This window comes from Callithrix jacchus, chromosome 4 (genome assembly GCF_049354715.1).
Source record: "Callithrix jacchus isolate 240 chromosome 4, calJac240_pri, whole genome shotgun sequence".
Classification (NCBI taxonomy): domain Eukaryota; kingdom Metazoa; phylum Chordata; class Mammalia; order Primates; family Cebidae; genus Callithrix; species Callithrix jacchus.
The window spans coordinates 156,098,668-156,115,725 of record NC_133505.1 but is presented as its reverse complement, the minus strand read 5'-3'; the positions used below and the strand labels follow the sequence as shown (position 1 = coordinate 156,115,725).

At 34.8% G+C, this 17,058-nt stretch overlaps 1 protein-coding gene across 9 annotated transcripts in view; it reads right to left on the bottom strand.

Moving 5' to 3' along the window:
* Nucleotides 1-17,058, bottom strand: part of TAB2 (TGF-beta activated kinase 1 (MAP3K7) binding protein 2) — a 96,759-nt gene that overhangs the window by 67,022 nt on the left and 12,679 nt on the right. For 5 of the 9 annotated variants that reach the window (XM_035296931.3, XM_078370281.1, XM_078370282.1 and 2 more), the window contains exon 2: nt 4,392-4,540. The exons of the other annotated variants lie outside the window; for them this stretch is intronic. The gene's annotated coding sequence lies outside the window, so the exon portion shown is untranslated. The remainder of the gene's footprint in view (nt 1-4,391; nt 4,541-17,058) is intronic. 9 annotated transcript variants of the gene reach the window in all.

Sequence of the window (17,058 nt, the reverse complement as noted above, 5' to 3'; positions counted from 1 at the left end):
TCATATCTCATTATTGTTTTCCAATACGTTATCATTCATTGCCCTCTTTCACTCTAATTTTTGGATAATCTATCCTATGCATAAATATCATCTATAAAAGAAAACAGGAGCTAAGTATGGTAACAAGTTCCTATTTGTGGGTAAAAGAGTACAAGGAGAAAGAGTAAAAGCACTTGAAAGAACCAATTTTCATCCTACACCAACCATAAACATTTATAACAAACCAATTAACTCAATAATGTGTAGAAATTTTAATAATTTGGTTAAACATTAATTTAAAATGGCACCTTAAGATTCAGAGAAAGTTATAAGGCGTATCATTGGCTGGGTACAGTGGCTCACGTCTGTGATCCCAGCACTTTGGGAGGCCAAGGCGGTTGGATCACTTGAGGTCAGGAGTTCTAGACCAGCCTGACAAACATGGTGAAATCCCGTCTTTACTAAAAATACAAAAATTAGGGGGGCAGGGTGGCCGACGCCTGTAATCCCAGCTACTCAGGAGGCTGAGACAGGCAGGAATCGCTTGAACCCAGAGGCAGAGGTTGCAGTGACCTGGGCAATGAAAGTGAAACTGTGTGTGTGTGCGTGTATTAAAAAAAAAAACCAACTGGATCCCCATGTGTAGTTTCAATCCCTTACTTGGTCCCATTGTTTTTTCTGTTCATCTCATATAATTCTGCCCATTTTCTTTCTTTTTTTTTGAGATGGAGTCTCGCTCTGTCGCCCAGTCTAAAGTACAATGGTGCAATCTCGGCTCACTGCAACTTCTGCTTCCCGGGTTCAAGCCATTCTCCTAGAATGCCATTCTTGAATTCCTCCTGGGTTCAAGCCATTGTCTCCAAGTGTTGGGATTATAGGCGTGAGCCACGGTGCCCAGCCTGCTCATTTTCTTTCTAATATCATGGCCCTCAGCTGAATTTTTCCCATAGTGGAATACTTGCTAGTTGCTAAGGGAGATGGTATGTGTGCATGCGCAATAGCACTAGGAGTGTGATAATTAGTGTGATAATTAAGGTCTCAAATTCGACAAGGTGTACATGGATATTTGTTACTACTAATCAAGTACCAGAGTTCTAGCTTTCTATCCATCCATCCCTTCCTCCCTCTCTTCTTATCTAACCAGCTATTATGAATTAAAATATCTAATCTAGAAAAAAACACGTTTTTAAAGTGGAGTATACAAGGACGGTCACCCCACTGTGTGCCTCTAAAAACCTCAATGCCCATCTAAGGGGAATAAATAAGTAAATCAGTACATTATTGCATAGCCACACTAAGAAACATCATGCAGCTTTGTTGTTGTTGTTTTAGTGGAGTATGATATCCAAATAATTATATGGACAAATATGTCCAAATAATTATATGGACCTATAAGACATTGATTGAAAAAAAAATGCAGATTCCATATATAATACCCTTTGTGTAAAAATAAAGATACAAAGATGTATTTTATTTAAAATTGTTTTGTCCTTTCCTATGATGCTGAAAATAGACATATTTGAAACAGATATTTTTATATGATTGTATAGGAAAGATTCTGAAAGTATACACACACTAATTATTTTGGAGAGGAGGCTAAGTAGGAGGACACATGGATGGAAGGTAGTCCAAGGAGGTTTAGTCATTTGTCCTAATTTTCATAATACATATTCATGCATTACTAAAGTGATTCCTTATGTATTTCCCCATAACATGACTTGTATTCTGATATGCAGACAGAGTAAGAGTAGAACAGAATGAGTTATTTTAAAGTACCTGAATTAGCCAACCACAGGTACTTTCAAATAACTCAAAACCTGTATGGTCTATGCTGAAACTGTTATTGAGTGCAGTTAACAGCTGCAGCACTTACCAATTATCAAGATGCTTAATAGATGAAATTTACAGTTAATTTTTAATTTAAATGTCACTTATGAATTTGTATCTGTAGGTCCATCCATGATTAACCGTGTCTAAGCTTAGTCTCGTAATTTGTAATCCTTGGTTAAAACAAAGAAGCCAGGTAACTTTTTTTTTTTTTAACCAAAGGCTAACTCAAGGTGAACTATTTATTATTCAAGCACTCAAACTGACTAAGTATTACACATCCATCAATGAGATGGTTTAATTAATTAAAGGAAAGAGGTAAGGGGTGGTAGAAAAATAAGTAGGTTTATTGTTACTATTAAATGTAAGAGTCCCCCAATAAACATAATACCATTATGGAAAGTTACTGCACTATCATACACAAAGGTGGACAAGACACACCGTTTCCTCTGAGCCCGGAGTATAATCGCTTTGGTTCTATACTTACTATGAGCTAAGTCCTGTGCTAAATACCTTAAACATGTATTATTTCAATTACTGCTTAAAATATTCCTGTAGTGAGGATTAAGTGAGAAACTGCAGGTAAAACTCTTTACACAATACCTGACAAATAAAGTTTAGTCCTTTATTAGGCATTACTACTGCCTAATCTCTAACTTCATCAACTCAACCCTCACACTATATGGTAGTCAGTTTTTCAAAAGAGTCACTGACTTAACACGTACAAGTTCTAAGAAATCTTCAATGGATTCCCATTGACTACTGAAGTCCAAACTCTTTTTTTGACGTTCAAAAACATGACATAGCTTCATCTCCCATCATACCTCTCTCTATGCACATTGCACTGCTCACAATTTCTAATATATCATATACTTTCATCTCCATTACTTAAAAAATACTCTTGCCACTTTCTCTAAAGAATTCTATCTATCCTTCATGGTTCAGTAGAAACATTACCTTCTCCACAAAGTTGGTTCTCTCCAGTACTCTTATGTTGTATGCATTTCTATTACGATACTTTCATATTACTTGTCTATAAGCTCACTAAAACAAGGATTACTCATTTCTACATCCTTGCTGTGTCTAGCATACTGTTTTACACACAATTTACATTGAATAATGGAGAAAAATTTCACCATTACTAATAGCACCACTGAAAATAACTATCAAGACTTGATATTCATATGTAATTCCTTCTTTAATTTCCACTTCAATTCACGTAACAGTGATAATGACTCTAACTAGTAGCTCCCTTTACAGCTCTAATTCAACACTCAGTGACACATAATTCTTTCAACACCAAACAAACAATGTGGCACATAATCAGTGACCTAATGCTGACTATATATCGCCAGACATTAAATTCATTATGCATTAATACTGCAGAAAGGGATAAAAGGAAGGAGTTAAGCACATGCTAGAATATTAGGATTGCCTTTTAAATTCACAATTGGGATACAAAATTCCTCTCCAATTTTGGGTAATCTCTAACCTAGATGAACTGAACTTTAAAATCAAAAGACATATATGATTATCTACCCATTTAGTAAATAAACTCATCTTTCAAGGATTAATTCTGTTTCTAGGTCTATATAAATTGGTAAAATCAATAAATATCCTTAAAAGCTAACTGATCTTAGCCCTCTAGCCATTCATGAGTAGCTTTCTCTTGGTTAAAAATCTAAGGCATTAGGAAACCTCAGTTTCTGGTTTTGCTGTTATACTCCAGGATGATTTCGACTATTTATAACTTCCTTGGCTGGCTTCTTTTGGGTAATTAAGTAAAAAAAAAAAAAGCAAATGTTAGTTATACACTTAGTTTAAAAATATAATTAAATTCTTCAGGTAAAGTACTATAATACATTGCTAGGTTCTATCCAGAAATATTACTTATAATTTCCAATTATTGAAGAATGTATTAACTTTTTTTTTTTTTTTTTTTTGGAGACAGAGTCTTACTCTGTTGCCCAGGCTGGAGTGCAGTGGCACAGTCTCAGCTCACCGCAACCTCTGACTCCCCGAGTTCAAGTGATTCTTGTGCTTCAGGTTCCCAAGTAGCTGAGACTACAGGCACATGCCACCACAGCTGGCTAACTTTTTTGTATTTTTAGTGAAGATGGGGTTTCGCCATGTAAGAATATATTAACTCTTTAGGTAAAGGCATAAGTAGGGTAGAACAGTTGAAGATCTCAGGAAGAGGGAAGTAGTTTCATTAACTGAATTCCTTATACTGCTTGTATTCAATGTAACCTTTTAAAGGAAGGCAGTTTTGTTGTTTGTCTTTCAATGTTTGTTTTTCAATTTTTTTGAGGGCTTCACTCAATAGCATTTCAAATTTACTTTTCTTAAAATATGTTTGTATTAGTTTGCTATTTATTACTAGCAAACAAGTTAAATTAGAAATATTCAAGCAAAGGATTTGTTAAACTCAATACTAGCCGCACATTACCTAGATGTTAGAGATGTTACTATACTTTAAAGCAAGATGACTATAAGTTTTGAAAGTCAAGTTTTAGTTACTATAGATTTAATAATAAGGCAGTTACACAGGCTAAGCTTGACTGGTGCCATGGACTTTAGCATACCTGGAAATAGAAAAATTCAAACTGTAGCTGTTCTTGGTTGGCCCATTGCCATTTTTGCAGCTTACAAATTGTTAATTAAGTAACTGCAGTGAGCTCATCTCTACGGGATACTTCTTTTCCAGGGCAGGTCCAGGAACTGGGTCTGGAGCCTTGAAAGCAGAAGAGAAACTAGAGTAAACTAAAGGTAGGCAGAACAAGAAATGTGACCAGATAACATTATGAGATGTAATAGCAGTAAGGTAGTCCCCAAAGTCTCTCACATAAAATATTCTGAAGGGAAAATGGGTCCCTTAAATTGCAAGTTATCAAAGGATGCTGTTTACTTCAGTTAAGTCATTCTTTTAACCTACCAAACCCTATTCTGGACTCTCAATTCCAGAAACTCAAAACAGTAGTTTGTTTAAAATCTCGAATGGCTTTTAGCAACAGACTGTCCAACAGGAGACCACAGAGTAACTCTAACAGAAAGAGAAAAACAACAACAAAATCTAAAACTGGAATTGTAAAGTCCTCATTTTCAGGTCATTTTGCTCTTCCCTTTCACTATCATATTTCCAATCATCTTCTAACTGCTCCCCCAATTTCCTATGATCAATTCTCAGAGGTTTCTTAAGAAATGCTTTAAGATATATCCAAGCAATGAACTGAATGTCAAGTTCCAATTTTTAAAAATACTTGGTAATTCTTAAAGAGAGAGGCAAAGAACAGCTCATAAGATGTGGTTCTTAACCACACTGGAAAATCTTTTTTTCCATTACCAAAATAGATTCAATGATTTTTTTTTTAATTTTTTGTTAGGCCCATATAAAACAAAAACCAAGAACAAACTTGCAACTACGAAGGTTACAGAAATGATAGGATATTACGAATGGTAGAATGTTGTACTATTTTGATTATTAAAGCCTGGAAATGATGTCCTTATGCTTGTTAGGCTGGTACCCTTAGGAATTTCTCTATGAAACTAAGCCCACAGGAGTCAAAACAGAATTTTCTGCTGCTCTCAAATGATCATAGATATTGTGAAAATTGTAACAGGCCAAAAAAAAGTAGTGAAGACAAAAATCCAAAAACTGAACTCCCTGCATTTCCAGTAACTAACAATATAAAATGCAAAAATGTTTTGTGAAACATGTAAATCTTCCATCTTTTGTAAAGGCACATTGTAGGACAAAAAAATTCTGAAAGAGAGAAGTCTAAGTTCAGATCTGACTTCAGAACAGCATTAAATTTAAACTGCAGAAATCTCCCTTCTATTAAATGGGATATCACTACCCACCCCTAATGTCATGAGATTGAGCTAAAGTGTATGTAAAGAACCTAACTAACAGTGTGGCACATAAAGGCATTCAGTATATTTTTCTGCATTATTAAAAAATGAAACATATTTTCTTGTTCTAAACATGTGGGTATACTTAAAGTTTTCATTTTCACAAATGCTAAAGCAACAACTAGGTAATAGGATTTAGGTTTAAATAATTCATCTACATCATATTCTAAGACATGTAACTAATTATCTTCCAGAATAGCCACAAAGTGAGTATATGAGAGAGGTCAATTTTGAGAGCTGATGATAAATAAAGATATAACAATATATAAAAATAATTCTTCTTCAAGTAAAGTAGAAAATACTTCTGTCAACATACCTCTTGTTAAAAAGTTACATATAGCTCTGGTCTAATGCTTTTTAATAAAAAAAAACAAAAGCAATCAATGCATGATATAACTTGGTCTTTAAGTCAGAAAATGTTTTAAGGTTAAAAAAAAAAAGCCTTATATATGGGCAATAATTTTCCTCTTACTGATAGAACAGTGGGTTTCACACAAAATTATTATTTACCAAATATGGTTCAAAGATCAGATTACACCCTCTCTAACACTACCAAGTAATACAGCAAGTATCACAAACCACAAGGAATTTTAAAAAATGATTTCCTTATAGTCATTCTAAATGTGTTCTCTGCCACAACTTTATTTTAAAATAGTTTTAAAAAGTTAACATGGAAGTGTCTTATTCAAAATATACTAAAACTTAGATGATAAGATTTGAATTACTATACTCCTTAGAAAGAAGGGGAAAGGGTATTTAAGTTTAAGGATTTCCATTTAGTAACCCATATGGATGGGCTTTCAGTTTAAAGAACATCTAGGAAAAAAAATCACTTCAGATAAACCATTACTTTTTAAAATTTTATAACTAGCCATCATACTGAAATCTCATTACTGACAGTAATATTTCAGTTGATTCTCTTGGCTTTTCCAGCTATTCAATGTTATCTACAAATTATAATGAATCTGCCTTCACTCTTTAAAAAAAATGTGTTAAGTAATTTTTACTAATTATCAAAACTCCAATAAGCGGCAGAGTTAAAACCAGAAATGTATCTGTAGCTTTCTAACCTCATGTCCAAGCTTTCTTCTTTATTGTACTAACTCAACATTACTGATAATTTTCTTCTGAAAACTTCTCTTCCGGGCAACACTGTGCATTCTAGTTTCTTAGGCTTCTTATTTCTATGCCTCTTCTTAATGTTTGCCAAAAAGACATAGGTGCAAAGTTATAACATTCATTCTCTCACTTGTTCCTCTGGCATCTCATACTCAAAGCATACTCTAAGGAACATCTCCTTTAAACTGTAGTTTAAGCTTTTTATTTTATTTTATTTGATGAAACTTAAAATTCCAAATCATAGATCTGATGTTGAAAGGAGCCTTATACATTATCTAGTCCAACACCCTTATTTAACAGAAGAAAAACAAAGTTCAAAATAGTATCAGTAGAATCTGAATAAAATACAAAAAATTCGCCTTATTACTTATGAATCGTAAAATAAATGCATACATTTATATGAAACAAACAAAGCAATTAAATGAATTTTAAGAGTAATTACTGAGGCTAGCATGGTAGCTCACACCTGTAATCCTAGTGCTGTGGGAGGCCCAGATGGGTGGATCACTTGAGGTCAGGAGTTTAAGATCAGCCTGCCAACACGGCAAAACCCTGTCTACTAAAAATACAAAAATTAGCTGGGCTTGGTGGTGCACACTTGTAGTCCCAGCTCCTAGGGAGGCTGAGGCAGGAGAATCACTTGAACCCGGGAGGTGGAGGTTGCAGTTAGCCAAGATTGCGTCACTGCACTCCAGTCTGGGCAACAGAGACTCCATCTCAAAAAAAAAAAAAAAAAAAAAAAAAGTAATTATTGGGCCATGCTTCTTTTCTGTTAAAAAATACTTATCCCTATTTCTAAGGATTTTACTTATATAACAGTGTCAATGTATGAGTCCATTTATTAAAGTGAATCTAAAAATTACAGAATGGCAGATAAAAAAGTTAAAGCCTACTCAATCTTACATATTCATACATTAATTATATCCTAGATGTTCTAACAAAATTACACTGCTACCTGTGCTAATGCTTCCCAAGTGAGTTGATGTCCTGACCGGTCCAAAAGACAAAAAACAGCATGGACTGCTTGCTACAGCACTTAGAACAGGGCTGGCACATGGCAGCTCCCACTGCTGCTGAACAATTACTACTCTAAATATAGTCACATTATAATAAATATGGCCATAGGAATGGTTCAGCCATACAGAAAAGAATCCTGTTACAGCGTGAATTATCTCACTCCACCTTTTTAATTCTATTTTCCAGGTTTAGTTCCATGAGTAGGGTCACAACCCTCACTTATTTAGGCACACCTTTTCAACTGATAATTTCTGTTACCAATTCAGAAACAATTTAAGATCTGAACATCAGTCTGTTAGGCTCCAAAAGGAAATTTTACACTCCAACAATTTCCAAGCTTTCATGTGAAGTAAAAATATGTTGTTTCTTCTTAATTGTACTTATGTTTAAACTTACCCTCTTCCAAAACTAGTTTCCCCCCTCAACTTTCCATTTGTCAGAAGTAGCAGTTTTCTTTTCAGCCTGAAAAGTGAAGTTACCTTAACTCTTCTCTCTTCTCTTTTGTTACCTTTACCCAATTCCTTCAAATCTCATCCATTTTGTAATTAACATTCCTCAAAATACAACTCCTAAAACTCTCCTCACTGGTTATTAGTCAATACAGTCCACGGTCATTTCCACAGTACTGAGATCTAAACAGTTAGGACAAGATTTTTCCATGAAGCTTCATAGGGAAACTCATTTGGTGGTGGCAAAAATTTAACTTGAACTGATACAGGTTATTTATAGGCTTGAGTTAGCCCACTTACTGTGAATATTTTCACCTTCACTGCAGAAACAGTAGTGTCTATTAGAGGATGATCACTCAGACTTTGCCGGGTAAATTGTATGATATACGATATACATGTTACCTTTCCAAAATCCAAAAATATTTGAACTCTAAAACACAGCTGGCCTCAGGGTTTCAGATAAGGCATTGTGAATCTGTATAATATTATTCTAAGAATCCTAATGTAGGCACCCCATTCCTGATACTCTCCCTTACCTGACTCCATGCATCTCAGCTCCCATACCACCAAGTTCTATAATTTTTTCTTTCCAACATCTTCTGCAATTTTACTCTACTTCTACTATTTACCGTGCTATCCCTATCTTCTAAAATATAAATGACCAGACTCATTGCTTACCTCCCTGCCAGTCTTCCCACCTGCTATGTAAGTATAGTACAACAGATTGAGAAATTTTCCTATATAATCACTTTAAGTATTTCACTCAATTGCACAGGAATTTAATAAACAAATAAATAATAAAAGAGGGAGGATAGTGACTGTGGTATTACAAGATTAGTTTCTGTTATCTTTTTAAACAGTTTATCTACAGTTGTGAGCTAAGAAGAGTTTTGCCGTTTTTCTAAACTTGTTGAAACTTTGACATTTTCCACATTAACATATTTATTCTGTAATGGAAACAAAACAAACAAATGAACAAAACTGGGAAGGCTCCTTTCCTGCTTATCACTTCAGCTAAAACTCCTCAGTGTGGTTTTCATTGCCTTCTCCAGTTTGGTTCTACTAACTAGATCAGGGGTCACGAATCCCTTTGGCAGTCTGGAGGAAGCTATAGAGTTCCCTTCAGAAAGGTTTTAAATGCATAAAATACAATACCTAGGATTATAAAGAAAGCCAATTTTACTAAAATATAGTTAATTGTTTTTGAAAATATGGTTTTAAGTGCATAAAATATTACCAAGAAAACCAATTACACTGAAACACAGATATCAATTGTTTTTAAAAACCTTATATGTGATATACACATGCTTCTTTAGTAATAATACACTAAAATCTAGCAGGAGTCTAATAAAAACCATAATTCTGAAGTAGTAATATGCATAAATTATATTTGGAGATACCTGTAACTGTAATCTAAAAATATCTGTGCTTTTTCTATTAGTAATAAAAGACATAAGTACTGCTAATACTACTGTAGTCTGCTGCTTAAAATCTTATTAAAAGGACATGCTTAGTTTCAGTTCAAAGTTAATCAAAATATAAAGATATCATTTGTTTTCTCATCTAAATACATGCAACCCACTAAACTCTATCCCTGGATTCCTTTAGGGACATGTAGATTAAAACTGCTCTATTAAATTCACCTGCTTCTATTTCCCAGCAGTCCCCACACCCTTAGGAATCTGGGCAGGCCTGTCTGAACATGTTCAACCCATACTTTCCTTTCTTTGCTTACTATGTTACTGCCCTTGCTTAGAATGTTATGTCTTCACCTTGAGGCTTATCAAAATCTTAACCATCTCTTCAAAACCAATTCCAATTTCTCCTTCTACTTGAATCCTTTTTATCCTGCTTCAGCCCACACGGATCTTTTCCTAGAACTACTAATGTAGTCAATGGTTTATGATTCAACACTTAATTATTCTCTTACATAGTTCCACTTCTGTGTCTCTTCATCTAAGTTATAAGATCCCTGGAGACATGTGCTATGTGCTTAAGCATAGAACACTGCATATACATTAATGTAGGCACATAAAAAGTACTCAGCAAGTGCCCCCAATAAATCAAGCACTAGAAAATCAACTGCTTGGTAACTGGGAGTACCAGAAAACACATCAAGATAAAGCCAGAAGTTCCACTAAGCAGTTAAAATGGACATAAATTATGCTTAAAGTTCACCTCTATCAGAACCTAGATACTCCTCTTTAATTAAGAACCCAGAAACTTATTTACTAGGCAGCAATGAATTCCAAGTAATAAATCAAGGAAGGAGCACTAAACTCAGCACAAGACAATGATTCATTCCAAACATATTGGTTAAGCACTACTATATGCCAGGCACTGTTCTAGAGTCTATAATTCAGTTCTCATAGAACAACTTAGTGCCAGGCCTTGGACTGGAACCTGAGGTTCCTGACTCATTCTGAAGCTCTGAAACAAAGTTGTTTTTATCTTCCAGAAAAGGTTTACTAGGCAGGGTGAAAGGGGAGGAGGTGTTACTATTTCAGAAGGCAGCAAAGTATGTGAAACATTATAAAGAAATAGATTTGGAGCTATGAATATCTACTACACAAGATATATATTATAAAATCTCTAAAATAGATTAAGGGGTAAGTTTCAGTCCCCTTATATACTTATTAACTAAAGATACTAGATGAATGAGGTGTTACTCTGCTTATTAATATTTTAATCACAAACACTTCAAAAAATTTTATTTTTCTTCAAAGAGCCCTGCCGAGTTGCTTCATTTATTTGATATAAAACTAAAAAACTAGGCCAGGTGTAGTGGCTCATATTTTTAATACCAGCAGTTTGGGAGGCCAAAGCAGTAGGATTGTTTGAGCCTAGGAGTTCGAGACTAGCCTGTGCAACACAGCAAAACCATGCCTCTACAAAATATTCTTTAAAAAGTATTACACAGGCATGGTGGCTCGTGTCTGAAGTCCCAGCTACTTGGGAGACTAAGGTGGGAGGTTAAGGCTGAACCCAGGAAGTTAAGGCTGCAGTGAGCTATGACTGTACCAAAGCCCTCCAGCCTAGGTGACAGAGTAATATCTTGTCTCAAATATATGTATGAAAATACATATATAAACTTTTTTACCAATTTCCTAGAGGTGGGGTAGTGAGGTAGTAATGATGGCAGTAGATATTATTCTAAATATCTTAATCTTTTTCCCTGGGGGAATGGACCTAAAGAGGATAATGAGAATGTGGGTAGGAAATGGAGAATTGCTCTCCACACGTTTCAAGTTCTACTGCTGTGACTAAAAAAAAATAAAAATTACTTTTCCTAAGGGAAGTTCTTAGACTAACAGCAATGGAATTCAGTGAGTGAGTGAGTGAGGGGGAAGGGAAGGGTGGGGCTGGAGCAAGTAAACTAATCACCTGACAATACCATGCTAGCAACCTAAAGTCATCTTGTCCAAAACTGAACTCAATGCTTCCTACTCACTAATATATTTCTCTGTTAATTCCACTGATTACTCTCACAAAAATTTCTCTATTCCACCACCTCTATTCTCCATTCCTTGTTTAAGCACCTGGACAATCACCTAACACCATGATCTCTTGACTGCTTATTCTACTCTTAAGCTTTTCTTTTCTTTCTTTCTTTTTTTTTTTTTTAAGAGACCAGGTCTTACTCTGTTTTCCAGGTTGGAGTGCTGTGGTATAATCATAGGTATGCAGCCTCAAACTCTTGGGCTTAAGCGATTCTCTCAACTCAGCCTACTGAGTAGGTGGACTATACAGGTGTACCTTACCTGCCCAGCTAGCTTTTTATTTTGAGTAGAGATGGGGTCTTGCTATGTTGCCCAGGCTGTTCTCAAACTCTTGGCTTCAGCAATCCTCTTGCCTTGGCCTTTCAAGACGCTGGTATTATAGGCTTCATGCCTGGCTAAGCGTTTTTAAACTGTATTTCACAGTGGTAACAAACTTTGCTAGCTTCCTAAAATACTGGCTGAATCATGTTACTTTCCTCCCTAAGAAAGGCAAGAGATTTTGTAGAGATATGCTGTATTGAGTTTCAGCAGAAGATATTGACACTGATGTAGGGAATAACGAAAAACAGGCAAGAGAGAGGAGACCGGAGGATGAAGAATTTAGAATAAGTCAGAAAAATTAGGCAGAGAAAATGCAGGGAAGAATGGCATCAAGAAAGGCAAATGAAGAGTTGTAACAAAAATGATTATAAAGTTTAAAGTTTATTATTTTTGTAAAATTTTATAGCAATAAATTTTCTATTAATAGTTTATATTTACTAAGTGCTAGGTACTAGGTCAAATCATTTATAATGTATTCCCTCATTTAATGCTCCCAACAATCATGTGAGCAGGTACTTCTATATGAGACTTAGTTAACTAGATAGTTCTGTCCCACTAGAAAAAGGATTATTTTATACAGCTCCCTTTCCTTATTCCCCAAGAAACTTCAAACAGAGCACTTAAACATTCTGACTTTGTTGGTAACAATACCATAGAAAGCCACTCTTCTTACAAACGTTAGTAACTTGCCACGGACTAACACAATATATGTATCTGTATACACATATAGACATATTTATGTGTATGTACACACAACAGATCTGGAAATAAAAAAATATATGGTTTTAGAAATACCTAATCTGCTAATATTTAAATCTGCATTGAAATAGCAAGGGCTAAGGGTATTTCTGTCTTGTAAAGCTCAAAAGTGAAAAGGCATATAAAAATACTGAAAAGAAACTTGGCCTATACTTCTACCATCTACCTGAAAATGGGCAAAAGGACTGGGTAGAAGGTAGGCAGATGAACATTCCTTCTTTTTAAAACGTACACAAGAAATTTCCTATGAGACATGCTATTATGGAGTTAACTCTAAGTCTAGGCTACTATTTGCAGTGTGTACTCCGTTCAACACAAGAAGTCTGGGCCAAAGTTTAGATGAATTTGCAGATATCCATTACCACTAGAGAAAAGAGAAAAGAGAGCAAGAGGCAAAATGTATGCCTCACCAACCCTGGGTATGCTGCTATGCATGGGTACAATCTCTAGTGGTAGAATGCTTGTGTGGAAGCATCAGAAAGATATTCAACCACAACCTGTACTCCAGAATCCCAAAAACTCATTTACTTTTAAAAATAATCAAGTTTACTAGCTTTAAACTCTAGCAGTCTGTGTCCATTCATTCACAAATATTTACTGAGCACTCAAGTGCCAAGTATCATACTCATGCTATAAAATCTTAAATCTAGCGGGAGAAACTGAAAAGTAAACAGATAATTATAATACAACATGGCAATCTTGCAATGGGGTAAATAAAGCAAAGGGCTAGAAAGATACAAATTACCAATGAGGAAATATTATCAGAGTTAATAATCAGTTACAATAGAAAAACTTGTGGCATTTAAAATATATTTTCCAAAATACATTAATATAAAGTAAACATTATCAGAGTGGCACTCAGAAGATATGCCTTTCTACAAAATCTGTGACTGAGACTGACCTGTTTCCCTTTACTGATTTATTTCTGGCTCTAAGTCTCTCCTTGCTAGCTATTTCACATTCCTGTTTTTAATCTTTATTTTTTCATTTATCTCTCTGGCTGTTTTCATCTGTAAGACAAATGTTGCCACAGAAAGTCATCTGGCACTTAGTGTCAAAGCCTTTCCACAACACACTTACTTTATTTTATTAAAATTTAGAACAAAGCTCTAAGTTAGTAAGACACTATTAGATGACCACTATCACAGTCATCCACTTATCAAATAAGTATTATTAAGTACATATTAAAATATCCATCCCCAAATCACCTCCCAATCACATAATTTCTGTTGCATTTCATGTCACATACACAGCAGAACTAATCCAAATTTTCACAAAGTTCTTTCACATGTTAGAAGAGTCTGGCTTTTTGCTAATAAATCTTAAATTACAGTAACTAGTAAGCAGTTACAGGTATAGTTTTCAACAAATACCACTATAACTTCTTTCACATCAATTCCACTGATTACTCCCAAATTCATATTTCTAGTCTGAATCTCTTGCCTGAATTCCATTATACTGAATGAAATGCCTACTTGGTATCACCAGTTATATGTCTAAAAGGATTTCAAAGTTAACATGTCCAAAAAAAAAGAAAAAAGAAAAAAGGCTCCTGACTGCTCGGTCTAAACTTGCTACTTTAACACATTCCCAAACTCAGTCAATGGCAACTCCATACTCCAAGTGCTTGGGCCACAAATCTCTGTCATGCTTGAATTCTCTTCTATGCCTCAGATCCAATTTGTCAGCAATTCCTTCCCACACAGAGTTTGAAACCTATCCAAAATCTGATCTCTTCTCACCCTTTCCTATTAACATCCTGGTCCCAGCCACCATCATCTCTTATCCAGAGTATGACAATAATTTCTAATACAGTTTCCTTGTTTAAATCTTTGCTCTATCTCCAAAGTCTGCTCTACACAGAGCAGTCAGAGTGAATCTTTAAAAAGAGAAGTTACCACTAGTTACCAGCTTCAAGAAGAAAAGCCATATGATCACATCAATCAATGTAGAAAAAAAGCATTTGAAAAACTTTAAGACCCACTTGTGATAAAAACGCTTAACAAACTAGGAATAAAAAGGGAACTTTTTTAACTTGATAAACAGCATTTACAAAAAACCTCCAGCTAACATACACTTAATGGTGAAGGACTGAATGCTTTTCCACTAAGATCAGAAACAAGCTTGTCAGCTCCTACCACTATTATGAAATAGCACTGCAAGTAGAACAAGAAAAGGAAATAAAAGGCATACAGATTGGGAAGAAAAAAAAATCTAAAAAAACTGTATGCAATGCACATTAGAAAACCAGAAGAATCTACAAAATAAACCTCCTAAAACTGATAATTTAGTGAAGTCTCGGAATATAAGGTCCATCCACAGAAATCAACCAACCATACTGCCATATATTAGAAATGAACAATCGGAAATCAGAAGTAAAAACACAGTATCACTTACACTTGTTCCAAAAAATATACATCTGGGTATAAATCTAACAAAACATGTATGGGATTTTTATGCTAGAAACTAAAAAATGCTGATAAAAAATTAAAAGAATTAAATAAAAGACATACCATGTTCATGGACTGAAGATTCAACAAAATAAAAACGTCAATTTCCCTGAAACTGACATTTTTATAGATTCTAAGTCATACATGGAAAGGAACTAGAATAGCTAAAGCAATTCTGAAAAAGGAGAGTAAAGTTAGAGAAATTTCAATACCTAACTATATAGTAATCAAACAGTGTGGTACTGGTGGAGGGACAGACAAAAAGATCAGTGGAATAGAACAGAGAATCCAGAAATAGATCCTCACAATTATGGCAACCTGATTTTGGACAAAGGTACAAAAGTAATTCAATAAAGGAAGAATAGTCTTTTTTCTTTGAGACCTAAGATTAGCTAGAGTTCTTAAACTTGACAAGAAAGGCACAATCCATATAAGAAAAAATACATAAAATAAACTTCATCAAAACTAATTTTCTTTTTTTTTTTGCTCTGCAAAAGACTCTGTTAAGAGGATATGTAGACATGCCATGTACCAGGAGAAAGTATTTGTAACTCACATATTCAACAAAGGACTTGGATCTAGAATGTATAAAGAACTCTCTAAACTCAACAAGAAAACAAAACAAAAAAAAAGAATATGAGCAAAAGACTTGAACACACGTCACCACAGAAGATATGGAGACAGCAAAGAAGAACATAAACATATGTTCAATATCATTAGCCATTAGAGATATGCAAATTAATGGTCTACATACTATTAGACAGGCTGAAATAAGAAATACTGACAATACCAATGCTGGGGAGGATGCAGAGAAACCACAGATTTCTCACATATTGCTGGTGGGAACGTAAAATGGTACAGCCACTCTGAAAGTCTGGCAGTTTCTTATTTAAACATATATTTATCACTCAACCCAACAACTGCACTCTTGGGAATTTATCCTATAGAGATGAAAATGTATTTTCACATAAAATCCTGTAAAACCTGTTCACAGCAGCTTTATTTTTACAACCCAAAGCTGGAAATTCAAAAGTCAAATTGTGGTACATCCATACAAAGCTGGAAATTCAAAAGTCAAGTAAATTGTGGTACACCCATAATGCTAAAGAGTTTACATAATGGCAAACCCTTTAGCATTAAAAAGGAATGAACTATTGATACATGCAACAATTTGGAAGGATTACATAGGGATTATACTGAGTGAAAAAAAGCCCATCTCCAAAGTAAACATCATATATGATTTCATTTATGTAACATTCTTGAAGTGACATTTATAGTGATACAGAACAGAAACAGATGAGTGGTTAGCAGAAGTTAAGGCTGGAAGGAAAAGTGAAACTTAAGGGGTAACTCAAAGGAGTCTCTTTATGATGATGAAACATTTTTATAGCCTAATTGTGAAGGTCACATGAATTTATACATATAAATAATGTTATAGAACCAGAGACATATAAATTCCAATAAATAAATCATGTTCTAAGAAGTGAGGGGGGAAACACAAATTAGGTTTTATGTTAAAATCCTTTGTTGAGTTCCTACCCCATCCTGAGTAAAATCTAAAGTCCTTGTCACAATCTAAATACCCTACATGAACAGCATATACACAGTTGGATTTCATCTACCCTATTTCCACCTCCCCCAGCTCCCCGACTCAGCTCCAATTATATTGGCCTTCCTGCTCTTAGAAGATGGCAAGCCCGTCCCACCTAAAGTCCACTGCATTTG